General features: G+C 39.0%; 1 protein-coding gene across 6 annotated transcripts in view; it reads left to right on the forward strand.

Annotated features, from left to right (window-relative positions):
- nrxn2b (neurexin 2b) overlaps positions 1 to 22,563 on the forward strand; it is a 572,664-nt gene that overhangs the window by 141,361 nt on the left and 408,740 nt on the right. The window lies entirely within an intron of this gene.

Raw genomic sequence — 22,563 nt, forward strand, 5'->3', positions numbered from 1 at the left:
GGCAAGGTCTGAGATCAGTGTCAAGACTCTGGGACTGACCAATAACACTTTTTCTTCCACTCAACTTTGGTGCCTTTCTCAAGATTTATTGAAAAGAAACACCTTTAAAAAAAGAAAGAAAGGAATAGAGGGAGAGTTTACTCTGTATTTCCACATGCAGGGTATGCTAGGAACTATTTGTAATTCTAATATTGATAAAGAAATCAATGTTTACCGTTGGAGGAACTCAAGTGTGGACCGTAGTTCCACTGGGTAGTGTATATTGAAGCAGTAGTAACTGCCAAACATCAGGCAGATGCAGATGTGAAGAAAGTGATGTGGTTGTTAACAACCTCTCGGTCAATGCTCAACATAAATGTCTCAGCACCAATGCAGGAGGACCCTAGGAATAAAAAAATAAAAAGAAAATTAAATGACAACAGCTTCAACATCACCATAACCAGAAATTCAATGGTACTCACTGGCGTTCACAAAGTGAGACGGTGCATTTTAATGGTGTTAAAGTCACGTCCTGATAAACTGTCGATGTACTGTTATTGTAGCTAGTCAGAGGCTTCAACATGCCAGCTTTAGCGCGATAAAACGTGAGCCACATTTTCCTTAAGCCTACATGATGCAGTCCTTTCCCATGCTGTTATAACAGTTTAGCTAGTCGTAAGACTGTCGGGATGTTGACCTAAGGTCAGCTGTCTGCAATGTAGCCCTCTTGATTAAACAAATAATTCCAGCTCAGACAGAGTTTTATAAATATACTTACCGAGGCAACTGCAGAAAACTCTTTGGAATTCCTACCGCCGTTAACGGTCGAGGTGGTCAGATGGAGTCTGCTGATTGGTCTGTTTGCAATTCAGGCTTGTTACCATCAAGTGCACCATCGATGGAGGTGCTTTTCAAAACCTCTGAACAAAGGCAGTGTAGCCAGGACCTGTGTCGCCCTACTCTCTCTAACATATGAAGTCAAACTTAAAAAACTTTTTAAAGGGAAATTGTTAATGTAATTCATGTATAGTAAAATAGATTTAGGGTCTCTGTAATGTTAACTCCTGTGATTTCGAAGTGTCAGTGAATGCATATATAGGTAGGTCTGTGATTGGGTGCGAGTGAGTCTGTGTGTATGTGAGTGAGGAAGGGAAGGAAGGAAGAGAAGTTATTATTGTTTTGTGGTGTAGTTACGGCCGACATTAACTGTTAAGGTTTTTCAATAAAAGACCTGTCTGAGACGAACGCCTAGCCATCATTGCAACACCCGGCCGGACGTTACAATAAGTATTTATATTGAAAAATACATAGAAATACGTGTTTATTAACATACATATATTATCATATCTGAAAAAATTAAAAGAAAAAGTATATGTCTGTTATTAACACCAAAGGACATCAATTTGACATCATCAATTTGTTTCTGTTGTCAGCACACCAGTGTGTATATTTAACTGTGAAAAACTGCATTCTTTTTGCGAAAAGAATGCAAAAATCACGGTACTGAATGTTACATTACAACATTAAATATTACCGCAGGGCAATGTATGTTTTCAAGAGAAAAAATGTTAAAAGTACTGTACATTCCTGATTTACTTATTTACGGTGATTCATAATTATATAAAGAGTGTAATACAGACATTTTTAACAGTGTGATATAATGGAAAATTCCGCAATTTATTCAAGGTAAAATCCTTCCATTCTTCCGGAACAGCCTGGTGGTCAAAGTACAAAGCTGAATTGTGTCTGTTGAAATCTAGTGGTATCAACTAAAAATACAACATACTGTAGATAGAAGCCAAATTGAAAAGGCCCAATGGGCCATATTTAGGCCCCGAGACATATTTTTTTTAACCTGTTTCAAATTATGATATTTCTTATCCTATAATACAATATATTTTACGTTATATTTTATTTACCAGGATATATTTACCAGGATATATTTACCATAAGGATATATGGCAGGTTTTCCCCTTTTTACTCCTTGCTGACATTTTAAACATTTCCCATAATTTCTAACCTCATACTCAGTATTCAGTATTCCCGTCAGCATCTGTATTTAGTGGTGCCACTGTGGCCTTTTCATGTTATATTTTGTACATAAATATTAGAATGACAACAATGCAGCAACAGGTGAACACAATAAGCAGTATATCCAGTGTGCTGTGTATATCTGCCAAATGACATTTGACAAACCTCCCCCGCTGCTGAAATGTCAACTGCGTCTCACACTAAATCTTGTTCACTGGGCAACTTTGCCTGGTATTGAACTTTTGATGAAATCAACACCGAATATAAATCATCTGTTTTCATTCCCATGTTGGGTTGGCCCTTTGACATTTTTATGGTGAATGATTTCGGCCAGATAAACACATTTTCCTTTTTCATTTGCTCAATGTAAAATACCTTCATTTGACCTGCAAACCCTTTCTCTCCGCTCAGTGCAGTTGATTAATGAAAGTTGAAGCACACGCTCGAAGCAGAACGGATGGGCAATATCAGTCGTCACATTTTCTTCTGCTTTGGGGTATTTTTTTTCCCATGCAGTTGTGTCATTATATTTACGACTTTATCACTTCAGTCTCCACTCAGAGATATTTTATTTCAAAATGATCAATCATCCTCTAATTCCTATAGAGATTTTCATATTTTAAGTCAGTCGGCCCACAGATTTGATCATTTTGTCTAACCTCTATATGCAATATTGCAATGTGAGAGTTGATGTTTTGGGCTGAGATATTTTGTTTTCTCAAAATATATTAAATGGCAAGAATGATGTACTAATTATACTACCGCTCCTGTTTTATCATTGGGGATAGATGCAGTATTGCCTAATAAACCTTCTGAGTCAGCTTTGGTTTATTATGGTCATTATAGCCTGTTTAACATACGTATGGGTCTCAACCTTTTTTGCCTCATGATTCCTCCTCATGATTGAAAAATGGTTCAGGGATAAACGGCTGTATATTAAAGGGATAGTCACTAGATGGCAGCATTGCAGCTCATTCAATAAGTCGTTACTGTCGCACAATTAAAATGGACAGACGGATGCTGCTTTTTTTCTCTGCCATATTGTCATGACTGCAGTGCATGATGGGATATGTTGCCCGTGTAGTGTACACTGGATGTAGACTCGATTTTGACGGTGCATTGTGGGTACATTGAGTTCCCTATATTGTGGATAACTTCTACTCACTACACATTCGGACAGCGCTACAAAATGGCGTGCCCCCTATGTCGGGTGTGCGGGGCGGTTTCGGACACTGCCACTGTCATCGTCTCGCATGAGGTTTAGTCCTGAAGTCGGTTTCATTTTGGTGCCTGGCAAACAGAAAAATCAACCGCGACAGAATCGCATTTTTAAAAGGATCGTAGACACTCACGATGTCACACAATGTCATGTTTAGATGACAATCGAACACAAACGTCAACCGGTATACTTAAATAGGGAGTGTAATAGATTGATGTAGCCTCCCTTTCTCTCCCTTATTAAATGGCCCTTATTAATTCATAGCATGTGACAGGAATAGACGGCCATGAATGAGGGATCATCAGGTGTGATAGTGATGGTGTTATGGGGTGGGTCAGCTGCCACCACTGCCTTGAAAAAAATCCTTACGGAATCACTGGACTGACTTTTAAAGACAGGCTCAAGAGTGTTTGGTTTCATTCGGCATTTTCCCAAATTTTGGGAAAGAAACAGACTCTTTGACGAGCTCCCCTGTAAAGAGCTAAAGTCATTGCTTCGAGCGTAGTAACTGTCATTGGTGTCTTTCTGTTAAATGGATCCAAATGAATGGCAGCTGAGGCAGAGTGGCACTGACAGTGTGTGCAGAAATGTGTCTTCCTGTGTGAGGTATACCAGAAAAGATAAGACGTCCGTTTGTGCTAACATATGGATCGTCGGGCCACAAACCCACACCACTTGCCTTTTCCAGTTTGCTTTCCTCCCTCTTTGTTTCTGCCTTCCCCTTATGGTGACATTTTTTTTCCAAGGCCGTGTGACGCTGTGAATGACAACTAGGGGCTTTTTGGAGTGTGTGTCAACAGAGTGGCCTGGCAGAAGGAGATAAGAGGCTACAGGCGCACACACACAAACACAGTCCCAGCTTTATATAAAAAAATAAATAAATTAAAAAAAAAAAAAAAAACCAGGGGAAGCTTGGCTAACCAGATCAAATGAAAAGCTCTCGTATTATCCTACAGATTTACATACCTACACACACTGCACTGGATATTTAGGAGATTTTGAATTTTACAAGCCTTCTTTGCTCTTCATTGTTGTCAGCTATTGCGTGATACTAGAAGTACTGGTATAAAAACTGCATCCATTGCAACTTTTTATTAGAATACTGGACTGTAAAAAAGAACAGTTTAGTTTGCTGAAGTGAGGGCCAACAAATCTGTCTGACATAAATAAAATGCAAATTAACATTTTGTGTCATTTTATGTCATTTAAAAATTATCCATGGGCCGCAATTGGCCCCGTAGCCAGACTTTGGATATGCCCGTTGTAGATGTTAAAGGTTTCACAGAAGGGTGAATAAACTGTGAACAAACCACTGTTTTCCTTTATTTATCATTCTTATGTTTGTTTCTATGTTCTATTTATCAAATGGGATCGAATGGGTTGCTTATTGAACATGTGGGTCAGCACAGTCCATTAAATAAGACTCAGATATGCATGAGACGTGTCAGCTGCCTTTGTAATTTGTTCATGTAAGAATAGCCTAAGTGCTTTAACTTTAAAAAGAAATGTCATATTTGACAGTTCTGACAATCGCTTGTAATTCTTCTACTTTTCTTTCCACCTTTATTGTCAGCCGTGATGTGGAATAAGCATACGTTTCCCAGATTGTGCTTTGCTGAAAAAAAAAAAATTAGCCTGATGAAAGTAGATGTTACATTAAAAATGCATTAACACCTAGTCAAACGTTAAAGCAAGTTATTATTAAAATTATATGTTCCTCAATCACTTCCTTATGTTCAGTCTTGGCCGCAAACTGCGAGCAGATGTTAATTCTGGCTGCGGTGCTGAATAAATTCTGAGGTCCCCTCCCACAGGCCTCAGTAAAAGTTCATACAGATATCACTGTTAACACTTCCGCCTGCAGCAATGTCTCCAAAACAATGCTGCGTGAGTAGTTGCCGGTGGTGTTTTTTTTCCTTTGCCCATTACTTACCTTATCACTGCTCAAAAATAAAGTAAAGTAAAGTTAAAGTAAGTCTAAAATCGAGTTTTTCTAAAAGATAATTGGGAATCTCTGTAACTTTCCGGCCGGATGATGATAACTTTCTGCAAATACAAAAAAATACATTTTGCGATGCAGCATTCAAGAATCAAACACAAACCAAAATTTTGCAAACACAATGTGAGAACCACTTGACTTCTAGTCAGTGTTTGGCCTTAGAGAACTTCAACAGAACCACAGATGCCCATTAATATGTATAGCTGTACGCTGTAAGTCAGGGTGATGCACTAACACACATACTGTATCCGCTCATATTCTGCTGCACCAGTGTAGGGCCAGACCCTAGCTTGCCGTCCTGCCTCAGGGCTGACAGCGGCAGATGGCCGTTTTTCGGTATAAAAAAAAAAGAAAAAAATTGCCAGTACTCAGATTTGTTTGTTGACACCCCGTGAGGCTGTGTTGATCATGGCAACGAAGTGAACGTAACATTGACTCACGCTCTTGTGTCTTCTAATAGGTCACTTGATTTTGGACTAGACACAAAAGCTGCATTAGGCCTCAAATATATATATATTCCACTATACTGGATATATTGAACAAGATAGATTAGATAAATCTTTCACTTTTTTTTGTAAATGTTTTAAATTAAATAAAATTACTTTCCTATATTTAAAACAAATAGGAACAATAATGGATGTTTTGGTTTAATAATTTTGGGTGATTGTGTGTAGTAGTCAATTTATATGTATACATACAGTATATACATTTATTCACTGTGTTGAGCCTAATAATGAACTAAAATAAACTAAGGCTGTGTCCAATCCTAGCAGTAGAGGGCGATGACTGGGTACGTCCTGGTCAAATGCTGGTTAACAGTTGCATTTATACTAATATAGAAATGCCACTGTTAACACTGGGTTAACTAAAACAGCACCTATTAAAAAGTATTGAATTGTCAGTCAGGGTCTGAAAAGCAGAGGAAAAGAAAACACCTCTTGATTGATTTTGGTATTTCTGAGGCAGCTCTAATTATATACTTTTGTTCCTGACACTGATGAAATACTCAGAAAAAGGTATTGATTTTGCGGCCTGACTCTTTTTCCTAAGCAAATCCAGTCGGGCCGACGCTGGTATCAATCTTCATCCTATGTTTCAGGTGCCTATTTTTGGCCGAGCGATACATTTTAATTACCAAATCTCATATGGAAATGGATTGATCTGAATCACTGAGATATGGGCCATTTCTACAACGCCGCCTTCGTTAAGCGATGTACACAACGAATAGTGCGCAAATAATGTATGCTGACGATTAAAAGGCCGGTATTTGTACTGTTAGTTATCCTCATCTGTAATTAGGAGTAATAATGAGCAAAAGGCATTTACTGAGAGATGCTGCAGTAAACAGTGCAGTTCAACAAATGGCATTCTTAATTTGTATGAGATGTCAAAGATGCATTATCATAAATACTTCATCAGATCTTGTTTTTCCATACTCTGTCTATCAGCCTATCGGCTCATATAAACAATGCATAATAGTAAAGGATTCCACAGTGTAGCATGTGGGTGACTGAATTTGTACTTGATTTACTTGGTTTGGATTTGGGTGTAGAGCGGAGAGATACTAAATAGTCAGAGACCAGATTATCTAGACGAGCTCTACAAGTCTGTTCCCTGACGGCGTGTACTCACCAGTGTTCTTGAGAGCGTCCTTACACAGGGGTCTACATGCGCTGCCTATTAAACACATGCTTAAGTCATCACTGCTGCCGATCATCGCTAGAATCACTCTGGTTAAAATGCTACCTTAAAAAGGAATCACAAGAAAAGGAGAGTATGGATTAGCGTGCCACTCCCCATGAAGATTTTTTTTTTTAACATGTATTATTCCTAAGCATTAGCAGTTCAACCAACTAACACCCAGGAATGTTTTCACACAGGAGAGCCTGCACTCCGATTCGTACCTGAAGGTCAGGCAAAATGTTTTAAGGCCAGGCTAATTATCTAATATAAGCCGGACAAGTGTGGTGGAAATAAAAAAAAATGGAAAATGCAATGGAAGCAGTTTTTTCTCCAAGTATATTATCAGCCTACTTTAACTTGTAAGCCAGTGACCAAGTAATGACCCCCAACTAATCTCTACACAGTGCAGGATATAAAAGCCATAACTCTTTCTCTTTCGCCCTCCATCCTTGTCCCTAATCCAGTTCCCTGGGATAAAAGCTGATCTGGCTGGGTGTATATAGAATACAGGTGGGGAAGTAACAATACCATAGAGTTGTGGGCATGTACTATATGTGCTACCATCTCGAGGTTTGTCAGATTGATCCAGGGTTCTGGGTCAGGGCAGGTGAAGTCACACACGTGGTAGGGTTTGGTTTAGGTAAAATGATTATGAATATTCAGGTTCTTAACATATGTTCAAGTTCCATTCCTAGGGTGCGACGTAATCTTTTTTTTTTTTTTTTACATGCTGTAGGAAAGTACCTATGTCACGAACCTATGCTAACATAGTGGTGACATTATAATCTGGGAGGGTGTCCCCAACCCTAGGTCCGCGGTCCGGTACCGGTCCATAGGTCATTTGGTACTGGGCCACAGTGAAAATATGTACTTCACTTTGACTGATTTACTTCATTCATAAAGAATCCAGTCATATCCCTCTACTTTCCTTATTCAAAGATAATCTGGCAGTATTTCAGAATAATATTTAATCCCGACTCTGACACTAACAGAATAAAGTCTAAAAGATGTTTTATTTAGAAACTTTAACGATCCTCCAGCAAACGCAGGAAACACCTGACTTTTTCAAACAGACAAACAGAGGTCACAAACCTCTCCTTTAGGTTATTTTATTGCAGAAAGAGCTGCTACAACAGTACAATATGTATTCTGGCAAATGCTTACAGTTTAAAAAATACAGACCTGGATTTAATGGTGTACAAACCTTATACTGCAGCGGAAACATCCACAGCACTGGGGGAGATTAATGAAAGTGTCTCCTTTATTCCATTACCTTCACGCCTGTGGTCGTATAGCTGACTTTACCTCAGTGAGCAGTGTTCCAAAACTCAGTGTTTGGTAAATATTATTGCTCATTTAGGTTCTCTTGTATGGTATATTAATAAACAAATCTTTATTTTGACAGTAAAACTGAGCTGTCAAATGACTATGAACTATAAAACATAACAAAAATAAGAAAACAAAATTAAGAAAAACTTCAGGAGGAATATACAAAACATTTGACATCATAATGGATGGATTTATGGTTTACAGGACGGTGGTGAGACCAGCCATGATGTATGGTTTAGAGACAGTAGCAGACGTAGTAATAGGCAGAAGACAGGAGGTGGCGCAGACCAGCCAAGAGTTAAAGATGCTAAGATTCTCTTTAGGAGTGACAAGAATGGACAGGATCAGGAATGAGGTCATTAGAGGGACAACACAGACAGGAAGGTTTGGAGAAAAAGCTAGAGAAGCCAGACTGAGATGGTTTGGACATGTGCAGAGGAGGGACAGTGGATACATTGGGAGAAGAAAGTTAGAGATGGAGCTACCAGGTAGGAGAAAGAGAGGAGATATATGGATGCAGTGAGGGAGGACATGCAGATAGTTGGAGTCAGAGTAGAAGATACAGAGAACAGGAAGAGATGGAAATCAATGATTTGCTTTGGCATCCCCTGAAAAAAAGGGACAAAGCCGAGAGAAAAAGAAGAAAAAGAATGGATGGATTTATTACCAATATTATTCAGGTTACAGCCAGATTCTCAGATGTTGACTTGTCATTGGCTCTGCGCTCGGTGAGTCTGGTCTGAACCAAGTCACGCATCTGACCTGAAATTGGAGCCCCAAGAAACATGCTCAGTGTTGAGATGGTATTTATGCTCAGTGTTGGGATGGTATTTATGATCAGTGTTGAACACACCGTGTTTAAATAAAACTGCGTATTAGAGCAACAAAAGCGGATAGATGTTTCCCATGCAATAAAATGTGTCCTTTTAACATATATCACAAACTGACTTTATAGAATAGTACATTATGTAGTGATATGGGATTAAATGAGGCGTCAGTCTCTCATAGAGTAAAAGTGCTTGAAGAAAATAAAGGACAGGCATTCATAATTAGAAGTGAAAAAAAGTAGAGTATAATGAATGTCGAAAGTATCCAAAACCTTACTGTAATTGTGGAGAGTGATACTCCGCAGTGGTTGGAATGACTAAAGGTGCGGAGATCAAGTAACAAAGAAGTGTTAGCTATAGTTACAAAAAATAAGGACGTAATTAATCAGCGAGATGCTTTCAATGCTTCGAAGTGACAGGGGAGGAAACGCAAGCTGAGAGCAAAGAAATACGAAGCTGAATGTGACTACACCAATACAGCTGTCGTCAGACACTGAAGCTAGTTGCCATGCCAACACAGGTCAGGCCTCAGTGTGCCAAGCCTTTTGTTGAAAATGTTTAGTAATAGGAAAATAACTTAGGAGAAAAGTGTGGAAAGGTAAGAGGAAGTAAATTCACTTCTCTATCACCTTTTTGGTTTGTTGACAGCATCTCCTACATTCCAAGGTGATGCTGCGAAGCACCCACCCACTCACCCACAGACACAAACACAGGATGATGTAAAGTGTATGCTAAAGTCTTTGGAATAAATCGTGAAGCTCAAAGATCAAACAACAGTTAGAGATAGACAGAGTTTTGTCTGCCGAGACTAAACTTTACTGAAGCTCCGCGCTTACGGGAACTAGCATCTGTATGACACAGTGTAGAGATGCATTAAAGGTTTGGTCATTGGTATTCACGGAATAATATGAAACAGGTTAATAGTACCAATTTAAGCCTAAAACATGTGGGTAATTAAAAATATCTGATTTTATTAAATGTAACATGTTAAGGGAAATCTCTCGGGTGTCGCCGACAGCTTTGTTTCACCTTGATCGGGTTTTTCAACCTTTAAAGTTGAACGTTAAAAATAAAGCAGAACAAAAATATTAACAAATATTAACTCTACTTGAATGGAAACTTGTTGTGAAGAGTGAAGCTTCTGTCTGGGAGAACATTTAAAAGGAGAAATTTCAGAGACGAGGCAGCGAAGCAGGTCCTGACCTGATGTGAAATACATCCCACAGAATTCTACAAAGAAGACATTCTCTGAAGGAGACACCACCTGCTCAAGTGTTTAGACTTTAGTGGAGAACATGTGTTGGAAAGACTCTGAATATTTAGTCTAAAATTTGTTTTTTTTTTCTCAATTCGCCTTCATTTAGGACTGTGTTGCAGTTTCACTCAATACTTTCATGGTTTCACTTCTACCTGCTGCTCAACTGCATGCGCAACGAAAACAAAATCAAAGTGAGAACATTTTCACTTTACCACACAGTTCCTGGACTCACTCTTTTTGTACAGTCTACACTTGGAAACAGCTTGGCTTTCCTCAGGGGTTCAGTGCTGTTTAACCTCCTCGTGTTCAGCCACCAGTCTCTGGTGAACTCTGTGAACAGCTCGTTTAGAAATGCAGTTACTATTGGTTACGTCCTTAATTAGAGTTTGGTCGGAGGAAGCGTACGGCTTAGTGTTTATAAATGAACAAGTTGAGAAAAAGGTCATCCTGAGACGTGGTGTTGGCGTAGTATAGAATGAGCTCGCTTTATTAAAAGGCGCAGAATCAGGTGTGACTAAATCATAGTCTTGTGACGTATTTAATTAGTCTTTGTTCCAATTCAGTGACAATTGTAGTCAAGTCTATAAATCATAAAAAAAATTATTATGATTGAAAAATGTACAAAACTCAAGTTTTAATGTAACTTTATTCAGAAACACTTTGTTTGTGATATTACTGTTACTATAAATATCACTTTATATAATTTAATAGTATTACAAAACATATATTATGGCCATTATATTATATTATAATTGGACCCGTTGTCTTTTCCCCAGTCTTTCTTGACTCCTTTAAGATCTCCTTTTTTATTTGACTTTATTTGACATTTGATCTTGTTCACTGTTTTTATTTTATTTTATTTTATTTTTTTGTACTTAGTTTTGATCAATTCTATCATTCGTCCCACAGTAGGGAAATTCAGTGTGAGCAACATACACAAGCTGCCACGGGAGGCGCCATTACATATGTGTTATGGGTGTTAAGTAATTATGCATGGGAATTCTGCTCCTGGACAACTTGAGTTCATTGAATCTTAGTTAAAGTTTCCCAATCAATCCTCTGATGAGGAGTGCAATGACCCATCAGATCCCCCTAACGACTCCTAATGAGTCTTAGGAGTCACTTCCCCTGATGATCCCAACGGCCCACCCAACAGTAGGCACCTGAAGTAGCTTATTTCTTTGTCACCCCCACAGTAGACTGTATATTTGCTGTTCTCCCCTCCACCAGTTAGAAGTGAAGAAGCCTCTTGGATGAGAGGTGAAACGTCTTTGAGAAAATGTCACTCTTTCACCTTCCCAATCATAGCTTCTCTCTCAGCCTCACTTGTTGCTCCTGTTCACATGACCAAGTCATCACTGATTGGACCTTGACTCCTTTTTAATAGTTAAGTACTGTATAAATACCCTGGCCCTGCATACGGAGGTCCTTAGTTTTTCTTTAGTTTCCTTCTTAGACGCGGTCATGCACTCATTCTTTGATTATTAGTCAAGCATCGGTTTCATAAAAAAAGCAAAAATCAGACGAATCGGTTTTACATGTGAAACCCGCATTTTCATTAATTTAGACATAATTACCCAACTCTCTCAAATGACTAAACTTCAAGGAGCGCTGCAGATTTCTCCGTCTAATGGTGTTTACCCGACCCAATGAGCTGAATGAAGCTTGTGCGCCTCCTCTGTTGGAAGACATTAATTTTCCATTATGGGAATGTTTTTGTAGTCACCTGCTGGGACCCACCGCCCCCCCAGACACAGAACAGAAATTTACCCTCCTGAAACTTCACAGGGAGCACTTCTTCTTTTTTTTCTTTCAATTTCCTAACAGTTATAGTTCACAGCTATGTGAGTGGAGAGCAGGGATAGAAGGATATGCGCTCTTTAACACCTGCTGTAGGGAGAAGATTGTCAGAGTGAAACGAATGCTTAAGGCAGAGCTGTTATTTTGCGCTAATGTCCCTGTAGATTTCTTCGCCGCCAACGTACTGTTCCATTGAGTTCTTCCTGGTTACGTTGTTGTTTTACTTGATCTAAACGACACATGTGAACTGTAGTTCTAACACGGATCCAAAAAATAGTCGCAGACTGCTTCAACTGATTGTTGAGGGCGTGTGAATCTCGACTAGGATCATCTAACTGGGTTTCCGTACCTTAACGTTGCTTTTCAAGTCAAAGTTAAAACAAGTCTCATGGCTTGGAGTGCGCCGCGTAAGGAGACGTGCTTACATGTGCGGCTTTGTTTTCTCCAATATAGGTTTTCCTTCCTCCCACCTCATGTTACTAGTCTCGTAATCACACCCCGTTTTCAGTTTCCCTTGTGTTTGTCAAACTTAAGGCTCGTGGACCAAATGCGGCCCCTCATTATCATTTTAAGTAGCCTACCAGCTTAGAGCAGGGTTGTTAAACATAAGGCCCGTGGGCCAAACTGGTCCACTAGGAGATCCATCGTGGCCTACTTGATGAATTTTGAAAGTTAAAAAATGCAAAAGATATTTTAATAAATATGAATATTTTCAAAACATATTTGGTGCGAAAACCCAGGGGGAAAACATAATGTTATTGTTATTTATAGGTAACTATGTTCTGATTGTACTGCTCCAGCCCACGTCAGGTTGTATGTGGCCCCTGAACCAAAATGACTTTGACACCCCTGTCTTAGAGTACGGGTGTCTTAAAATTAAAGTCTACAGTATAGAGTCTACACTTCATGTTTATTAGATAGGGTCAAATGCAGGAGTCAAATCCCATCAATATGCATGGCGGTTAATTTACAATTCTAATTCTCTAAATACAATTTTGCTCTTTGTTGTTATTTGGTCAACACTAGATTTATCAGTAACAGTAACTCACAACTTAGGCTTTGTTTTACATTTTGGCCCCTTAAGTGATTGGGTTGGACAACCCTGCCCTGGTGGGTGAGGTCCACAGTCAACGAATGATATTTTGTCTTAAAGAAAGACTGTGGAAAATGTTTACATGGACTATGAGGCGTTTGAGGCATCAGTTTATCCCAGCCTGGTCCATCGTGGCAAAAACTCTTTATGTTTTCTTAGATATTGTAAAGATGGAGATGGATGTGTTCAAGGTGTTTCAGTGAATTTGGTTAAAGTCTAACATAAACATTGACAATTACATTGTCTAATAATAAAAATCTAAATCTACCTGTACCTACCTGTATATTATTGTGAATATATCAGTAACAGTAACTCACAACTTAGGCTTTGTTTTACATTTTGGCCCCTTAAGTGATTGGGTTGGACAACCCTGCCCTGGTGGGTGAGGTCCACAGTCAACGAATGATATTTTGTCTTAAAGAAAGACTGTGGAAAATGTTTACATGGACTATGAGGCGTTTGAGGCATCAGTTTATCCCAGCCTGGTCCATCGTGGCAAAAACTCTTTATGTTTTCTTCGATATTGTAAAGATGGAGATGGATGTGTTCAAGGTGTTTCAGTGAATTTGGTTAAAGTCTAACATAAACATTGACAAAGACATTGTCTAATAATAAAAATCTAAATCTACCTGTACCTACCTGTATATTATTGTGAATATTTTTATTGTATTTTTTAATATATACACGTACATAAGTTATCTCGATAATAGCATTGGATTGTTTAATTCTTACCAATTCTAATCCCTAATATTAGCCACGTGTGAATTATTTTAAATCCAGGATTTAAAAATCCAGGATCCAGGATCTCTGCTCTCATATTTATGATTTCCTTTATACCTGTAGTAAAACTCATCAGTTTTTTAAATACTTTTTCTTTTCTTTATCATTTTATAATGCCGTTTATGTTCTTTCATTTAAAGCCCATTGAGTTGCCTCGAAATGAACTGTATAAATAAATCTGCCTTGTCTTGCCTTAATAAAAAAATGAGCGAGGACAGTTAGCTGTGGGCGTCGACGACATATTTACTGATTAGTTTTGACCTTATATATTAAAGGGAGACATAGATCACACATTAACTCTGCTTGTTTTTTTTACATCCATAAAACATTAGGTTTGCTTTTTTTTTTCAAAATAAAAAGTGGATACATTACAATTGTGTAATAATAATCTGTGGACATAGCGGGGCTAGACTTTCAGCATTAGACATATGTATTACATCTCTGCAGCCAAAAATAAATACCAGGCGTAATTCTTCTGTCTTGTATGCATTAGCACGTTAGAAGAAATCGTCGCCTGCCTTGTGCATCTCGGTGACTGCAACATTACATTGGCACCAGTATCAGATCTCAACATATGGAAGTCTTTATTTATTTATGAGCTGTTTAATTAAGACAGAGCAGCACACTTTTACAACTCCGCTGCCGCGGGCTTATCATCGAGACGCTGTTTTTCGCAGATACATCATGTGACATCTGAGAACGTGTTTTCATGAACGAAATGGGAATCGGTGATTGGCTCGGTGTTATGGAGTAAATTAGGAGTTGTGGGAAGTATTTATTAATATCTTGATGAATGTGATGCTCCATTGTAACGCTATAATGTGACCTTGCAGCATACAGATTAGACGCCTGCCAAGCCAGGATCATTTCAAATATGCTTCCAGCGTGTGATTTTTTTTTTTCACCGTGATATAAATTTTAATATAAAGTTAATTTTGCATGTAGTTGGGGGAATCGTCTTCAGTGGTTCCAAAAAAAATTAAAAAAAACTCTGAGAGGAGTTGCGATGGTTTTGGAGGCTCTGTCAGCACAACATGACTTTGGACGTTCTGTTTGCAAACACCGGCCAAGTGCGATCTTAATTATAGCGCGGCGCTCTGTAATTGTGACTTTGAATAGCAAATCACGTCATTTGACAGGCTTCCAAACAACTCAGTGTATTGTGGCTGACAGATGAGGGCTTTTGCCGCCGTGTACAGACGGAAATGACCATAAAGATTTAATGCTTCACTTAAGCCCAGCTTAAGTGCCTCGCCTGGGGTCAACAGTTCCCTGTGGTATTTCCGAGTAACACCACACACGCACACACACTGTTTAGAAGAAACTACTGTAAAAGTAGTATATTTTCATTCTGACGCAAACAAAAACTAGGGCACATTACCAGAAACACACTATGTAAAAAAAAAAAAGCAAACTCTTGGGAATGCACATATTTCCTGTGTGTATATTGCTAGAATTAGAACAAATGCAAATGTGGAAAAAAAATAACAATTATAGTGTAAGAACAGATATAAACAGCCTGATTATGGCGCTGTTACACATGGAAGATAACAATAATGTTATTTACTGCAAAAATAAATTCACAGTAATTCAAATAATTCTTAAAAGTACAATCGTGTTCCCTCTTACACAGTAATTCAAATAATTCTTAAAAGTGTCGTGTTCCTCAATCGTGTTCCCTCTTAAAAAAAATTGCATCCTGTAATTTGAATTTTATTTTATTAATCTTAAATTAACTATGTTTTCCTTTTCAGAGGTTTTAATTTTGCATCATTCAATTCAATTATTCAATGACTTTGATGTCTTGGAAATTCTGCATGCATTAAAACCTCCCAGTGAAGACATCATTAGGCCACACTTCTCACACAGGAGCTCCCCCTTGCATTCAAGTCTTCACATGCAGAGACGCCACGTTGACCAGCGGAGTCACAGCAGCACAAACATATGTTTTTTAATCACAAAAGCCACAGCTAGTGACCGGATTAGGAGCCACTGACGACAGTGTTTCCATGATTCATGCAGGCATTTGACTGAGGGTCTGCGTAGACCCCAACACCCTCAATAAAAATAAGACGTTCAGTGTCCCACACTTGGCAGAGATCTTATCTTTGTGAATGTGCTTCAAGACAGACATGTTTGTTTTGAGTGTTTTATGAGGGGCCGTCGACGACTGTACACTCCCACCAGTCTGCACTGACCCACTGGATAAATTTTACTCGACATTTTAACAGACCAAACACCTTTTCATGTATTTTAAATAAGGGCTAGCTCCTTTTTTTTATCATTCAAAGTGTTAAAATCCTTCAATATCTTTGACATCAATCTACAATCTCTCTCTGAAACACTGTAGAATTCTTCTCAACCTCCCACTCTCTGCTTCTTTTCTTTCTAGAAAAGAAATGTGCGGTGAATTATTAAAGCTCTCGCCACGGTTCCTACATCACTTTGTCTGCGCAAAGATGTTATGCATTTTAGAGCCGATCGGACTTCTCCGATGAATAATATTCACTTTGGTCTCCTACAGTACCAAACCATTGGCGAGTGGTTCCCAAAGTGAGGGGCGGGACTCTGAAGGGGTACAGAATATTATTTAATTTTTTTTTTTTCATTTGTGACACAGTGGGAAATTACACTGATTTGATCTGTGTATGTGCACATATATACATACATATACAGTATGTCACTTTTTTTAAAAACAAAAATTTCTGCTTATGTATGTAAATAGAAATATATATATACATACCTACATATATTATATATATACATACCTACCTACCTAAAATTCCCGCTAATATACATATATATATATATATAGCAGGAATTTAAGTCTTTTTAAAAAAACTGTCTCTAAGCAGTACTTAGATAGACGCAGGCGGTTTAACCAAAAAAAGTGCAGTCCTGCCAAATTAGTTTGGAAACTATTGCCTAAGGCAAAACAATTTTTGCATGTTTTTTTTTATTTTTTTTTAAAGATCAAGACTGCTTTTGCAGGCAGTTAAAGGCCTGCGGTGATGATTTCCTTGTAAAACTATGTCTGCTCTGACCTTAGTAAAAGGTCAAGTAAAAGTGGGTTTTGTGGAACTGTCAAACATCTTGGATATATTGCAGTTTCATATTCTACGCCACTGTCCACGTTCTTGAACTGTTTATTTTTTACACAGTTTCATATTCTACGCCACTGTCCACATTCTTGAACTTTGAAGTTTTTCCACCATTTAATTCTTAAATTTCTTATCTAACGAGTCATTACAAGTAGTTTGTTAAAAAAATAAAATAAAAAGTGTGTTTAGTGTTGTTTGTTGTTAGTCAACCGGTGTAAAAAGGCAGCTTCGGTGTCAGTGTGTCATGTGTCTTCCGAGGCCCAGGAACGTGTGGCTACCATATGCTGGTGAGAGTCCTTGAACACTATGATGCTATTTAACATGCCACCCCAGCACCACCTGGGGGTTGGGGAGTGTGTGTCCATCTGATTAACGAGAGATAGAAGAAGTGTAAGAAAATGTAGGCAGCGGCTGGCGAAAGGGATAACGATGAGGACGAGACCTATTTTTCTCGGCTCCCCAAAGGTTTTTAGGTGTCGTTTTGGTCGTGACACGGAACGCGTGTTTCTCCTTTGGCTTGTCTGGAAATTATGCTCACGATTATTTAATGTTTCAGAAATACGATTGATTCAGTAACCTCTAACAAAGCTGTTTAGATAAATCCATTTTGTCAAATGTATATATAAAATATTAAGCAACATGCTAAGATTGTGGAAACTGGTGTGATCGAAGGGATAAGAAGTCTGAGGGATTTTCTTTTTTAAGCACCAGGAGTCATTTGAATGATACCAGTATTTTGACAGACAACAGTGGCTTTTGTTCACCAGACCAAAGATGAGCATAAAAATGTGTCAGCGAAGGAAGGCGAGAGCAGGAGGCAGCTGCAGCTGGTTGATGGAGAGCCGGATGTGAAGGCAGCGAAAAGAAACAAAGTGTGTGGATATAAAAAGACAGACAACAGAGGGAACAGGACTGGGCCACATAAGACGCGTGCATGTCTTCTGCTAATGACAGAATTATGACGGTGCGCCATCTGTCATTCAATCATAACCAGCCAATCAGAGCTGCTCCTCAGTCAACGGTTCCGCTAGGCACTCCCGTCTGTACACACGGAAGAAGAAAGGGTGAAATCAAATGCTCACATGCTGGGGAAAATTGGCAGACTTAGGGTTTTGTCACATTCTTGAGATGCGTGCGGTGATTCCATGCACAGTATTGGCATAGATTATAGTGTTAATGTCCAACCACCTGTCATGGTATCCAGTAAACATGGCATTGAATGACATCATGATTTTTCATAATACTTTTAAAAACCTTTGTTTACCCCAGAGTGTACATTTATATAGACAGATAGATGGATGGATGGATAGATGGATGGATAGATGGATGGATGGATGGAGAGAGACAGAAAGGATGGATGGATGGATGGAGAGAGAGAGAAAGGGATGGATGGATGGAAGAAAGATTGCCATTTAACAATGAAAAAATGACTTTGACATTTATTGGATTTATATTGAACAAAACCCTTTTTTTCATAAACTGTTTTTGTATTGGACATCCAACCTAACACTATTGGCCTCCAGCTTTTGAGCCCCGACATCATCCTCATCAAGAATTAAACTTATAGACTGTGATAACCTCTGACTTTATTGATAAACCAAGCTCGATCATCATCATCATCATCATCATCATCACTAGTTAACAGGGTACAGTAACAGGTACACTGTATCAAAGTCTCTGCCCCAATTCTTAAGCAGTGGTGACTATAGTTATGTAGCAGCGGGCCTAATTTCCATACCAATCCAGTGACTGCACGTGTCTGCGATGCGTCTCTGTGTAGTGTTCGTGTGTGCGGTTTTCCCTTTGTAAGAAAAAGAAGATAAAGAGTTGATCATTTTTGAAAGATCACATCACAGCTTTTTAATTTTCCATTTCAGCCTCATATTCAACACGTAGGGATTGATTTCTCCTTCTGATTGATTTTTGGCTTTTCTTTTTTCTTTCTTTTTTTTTTCCACCCATCAAATTGTTCCGCTCTTTTTTGCGTGGCTAAGCTGTGCACAGCCCGGCTGGTTCGTGCCTTATTTGAATGGTTTGGTATGCAGGGACAGAACGGTTCTGTTTCATCGCCAGAGCCTACGCCTTATCTCCCTAATGGATTATGAGTAAGGGAACAAAAACAGAGGGAGACAGAGTGAGAATGATCAGACTCTCTCTGCAGGGCCGGCAGTCAGAGAAATAAAACACATTTTCTCCTGTGCCTCTCCGCAGGCACCGGCATCATAGATGTTATTAAGAACCAGACGACAGGAAGAGCTTGTAGTTGACTCATCTGAGCTCCTCCTGGTTTTTCTTTGACTTGACCTTAACAGTCAAAGATCTCAGATAAAAGGTTTATTATTATTGTAGTGCATGCACTTTTCACTGTCTTGGTATGCAGGTATCCAATCCGAAAATACATTTGTACCCAACCTGTGTGTAAGTACAGGGGGATTGTTTAAAGTACTGAATATTCACCAGTTTGCTTTTCATGTCTTGAGGCATTTTTGTATCATGTTTTATTGAAGCTACAAATGCTAGCTTACTAATATGTAGCGCTTGGGGTGGTATGGTTGGAGTAGTCAAAACGTTTAAGAATTTCCCATCATAATTGATCATGATAAGTCATGAATAGTCCAGATAAAACCCCATATCTCAGTATGACAGGAAACACAAGGTAGATGTTTGTTTCATGTATGTTTTTTTTTGTTGGAGACCTCACTGATTGGCATGTAGAATGTGTTCAGAGTTGCTTTTCAAAATGTGTCCTTCCAAATAGTAACCGGTCTATGGTCATTCACAGTCCACTTGACGATCGTATCAGTCAGCCTGTCAGTTGGTAGAGACCGTTCATCTCCCCTGAAGTTGAAGCTGCCTTGAGAAGGCATTTTGAGCTAGAGGTGCCAGAGGTGAATGGAAAATGTTTTTCCCATTTTGTGTGTACATGACACGTTAAATGTATCATCTGTGTATTGGAGGTACGATATGTGGCTGGATGGAGAAGTTGTGGGATACACACTGTGTGTTATTCTGCTTTTAAAATCCCATCAAACACAATGAAGTTGACGTTCCTTGCTGCTTAGTGTTAAACGCAGTTTGCTGTTTAACCTTTGTCTTGGTTTGGATGTTTTGTGTGACATGTTGATAAACTTGTATGGAAACATAATGTTTGATTTTATGCTTCTGGTTCTGTGTGCGACACGTTTACAGAAGAGATACAGGGGGTCCTCAACTTACATCGCAGTTTTGATTCTACTGCGGGACGCAACTCAATTTTTCGCAAGTCGGAAATCACATACTGTACATAAGTAACTGTGTCACAGTGGTAACATCACAATCTGACATAAAAACATCAGAGGAGTCTGACTTACACTTGGGAGCCATAATGAAGGGCAAAAGGTTCCCAAGAAAAAACACACAAAAAAGAAAGTGAATGGAGCACAATCCAATGTATGACGTACAATCAGCGAATGTAAACAAAGTTGTCTTCCGCGTATAGTGCCAAGTGATGACTTATTCTTCATGTTTAGATGAAGAATTTTAAATTCACCAAGTAGTTCGCACGGCAACTAATTGGCGAATTTAAAAGCTTTTTACACTAAAATAATAATAAAGTTAAAAGCGCTGTAGGTCAATTGGCGAATTTAAAAGCTTTTTACACTTATAATAAAGTTAAAATCGCTGTAGGTCGAGGACGGTGTGAACTGAGGAGCCCCTGTATATTGCTGCTTCTGTTTAACTCCAGACCAGTGATATTTTAGGTGGTTACATGTTTATCTAATAATTGTGTATATATAGATGCTACAGTTAGCACATTGGATAGGGATTTGCTACAGTGTGATTAAACACAGTGGAGGCCACTTTTCTGAGAACAATTTCTGCATTTGACATTAGACTTGTGGCATTTTGACAAATGTGTTTTATTTTTTCTTCTAAGTGCTTTTTTGCTGGCGAAGACTGTGAGAGTGTCTGATTGTTTCTGTGACCTGACTCCACATTTGATTCTTTCATGTAATTTGCTGGCAATCTGCAATGACGTGAGTTTGTTGTGGAAATATTTCATTCACTTCTGTTGAAGAGCAGAGTTTTCCATATGTGACCAGAGTGAGCTCGACGACTGTTCCAGGTGGTTACTGTGATGCTACGTACAACCCTGGTGGCAGAGTGGAGATACAGTATCATGGCTTTGGCTTTTCATAGGCAACATGGAGGTTTTTCTTCAGCTGGGTGTTGTTTGTTTTTTACACTTTCTCTCTCTCTCTCTCTCTCCCTCTCTCTGTAACACCTCGAGGTTTTCTCTTTGTGATCTGGGTAAAGATGATGAAAAAATCAGTCCAAGCCTTTTCTGCCAAACAGTTTTCTGTGTGTTCCATAAGTACTCCAGAAGAAAAAAAAAGCATTTGTGAGAGCAATAGCCTTCGGGGGGTTGCGCCAAATGAAAATGCTTTTTTTTTCGAACCCCCCTCACACACCTCACGAGGAGTGTTCGCTTGTTTTCTGTTACTACTCGCTCTCTCTATATATATCTCTCTCTATCTCTCTCTTTCTCGTTTTACCTTTGATTTGAACTCTGACATCCAAGTCTGCCCCAAGGATGTCTGTCACAAACTGCAGTCCAACGTTGTGACAATGCTTTTTTTCTTCCCGTGCCGTTTATGACCTTCTTTTCTTCCTCTTTCTGTTCTTTTTTTCTGTTTTTTTCCCTTTTCAAGGTCTGGCGCACCTGACGTTAAACGACCAAGGTATGGGTTCATTCTTTTTTATTTTGGTTATGATTTTTTTTTTTTTTTTTTTCGTGGAGGAATTGACTCAACCTCTGCATCCCCAGCCCCACAGAACTATGGCTTTTGCTATCATTGTCCTCCTCAGCTTTTCACATCCCCTCGGTGCCTCATCCCTCCACTGCTTCCTGAAGTCTTTCTCGTCATTTCATCACATGCACATTCCACATCCTGATCCCATCAACCTTCATCTGCATTCATTTTTTCCTTGTTCCTCCTGCCGTCCTTCCTGTGCCGTCCTCCGCGCCCTTGTGCATTTCTGCATCGTCACACCAATCTGTGTCCCCATCCCTTTTGTCCTTGTCCTATGGCTCACGTCCTGGACCTTCACCTCTGACCACATTTGACCCCCACGACCTGACCCTGGGGGACGAAGGTAACACTTTTCTGCTATCCCTTCCGCTTTTGCTTAGAGGGAAGAAGAAACAAAAAATGTATGAAAAATGTGTGTTTGTTGGTCAAGTTAAAAATGTGTCCAGACTTTCATTCACTAACACTTCAAGGTGAAAGTGTTGCAGAATGTGCAGAGTTTCTCGTCACCACTCTGTTGACATTCCCATTGTTTGGCATTTCGAAGGTTTTCAGAGATCTACGGTTTATGATCTGATTTTATCTTGAAATGTGTGTTATATTTATTGTTGTGTGTTTAATGTTTCCAATGAACACTGCATGCTGTTTTTATTCACTGTACTTCCACTGCAGAT

The sequence above is a fragment of the Cynoglossus semilaevis genome, chromosome 1, assembly GCF_000523025.1.
Source record: "Cynoglossus semilaevis isolate Cse_v1.0 chromosome 1, Cse_v1.0, whole genome shotgun sequence".
Taxonomy (NCBI): domain Eukaryota; kingdom Metazoa; phylum Chordata; class Actinopteri; order Pleuronectiformes; family Cynoglossidae; genus Cynoglossus; species Cynoglossus semilaevis.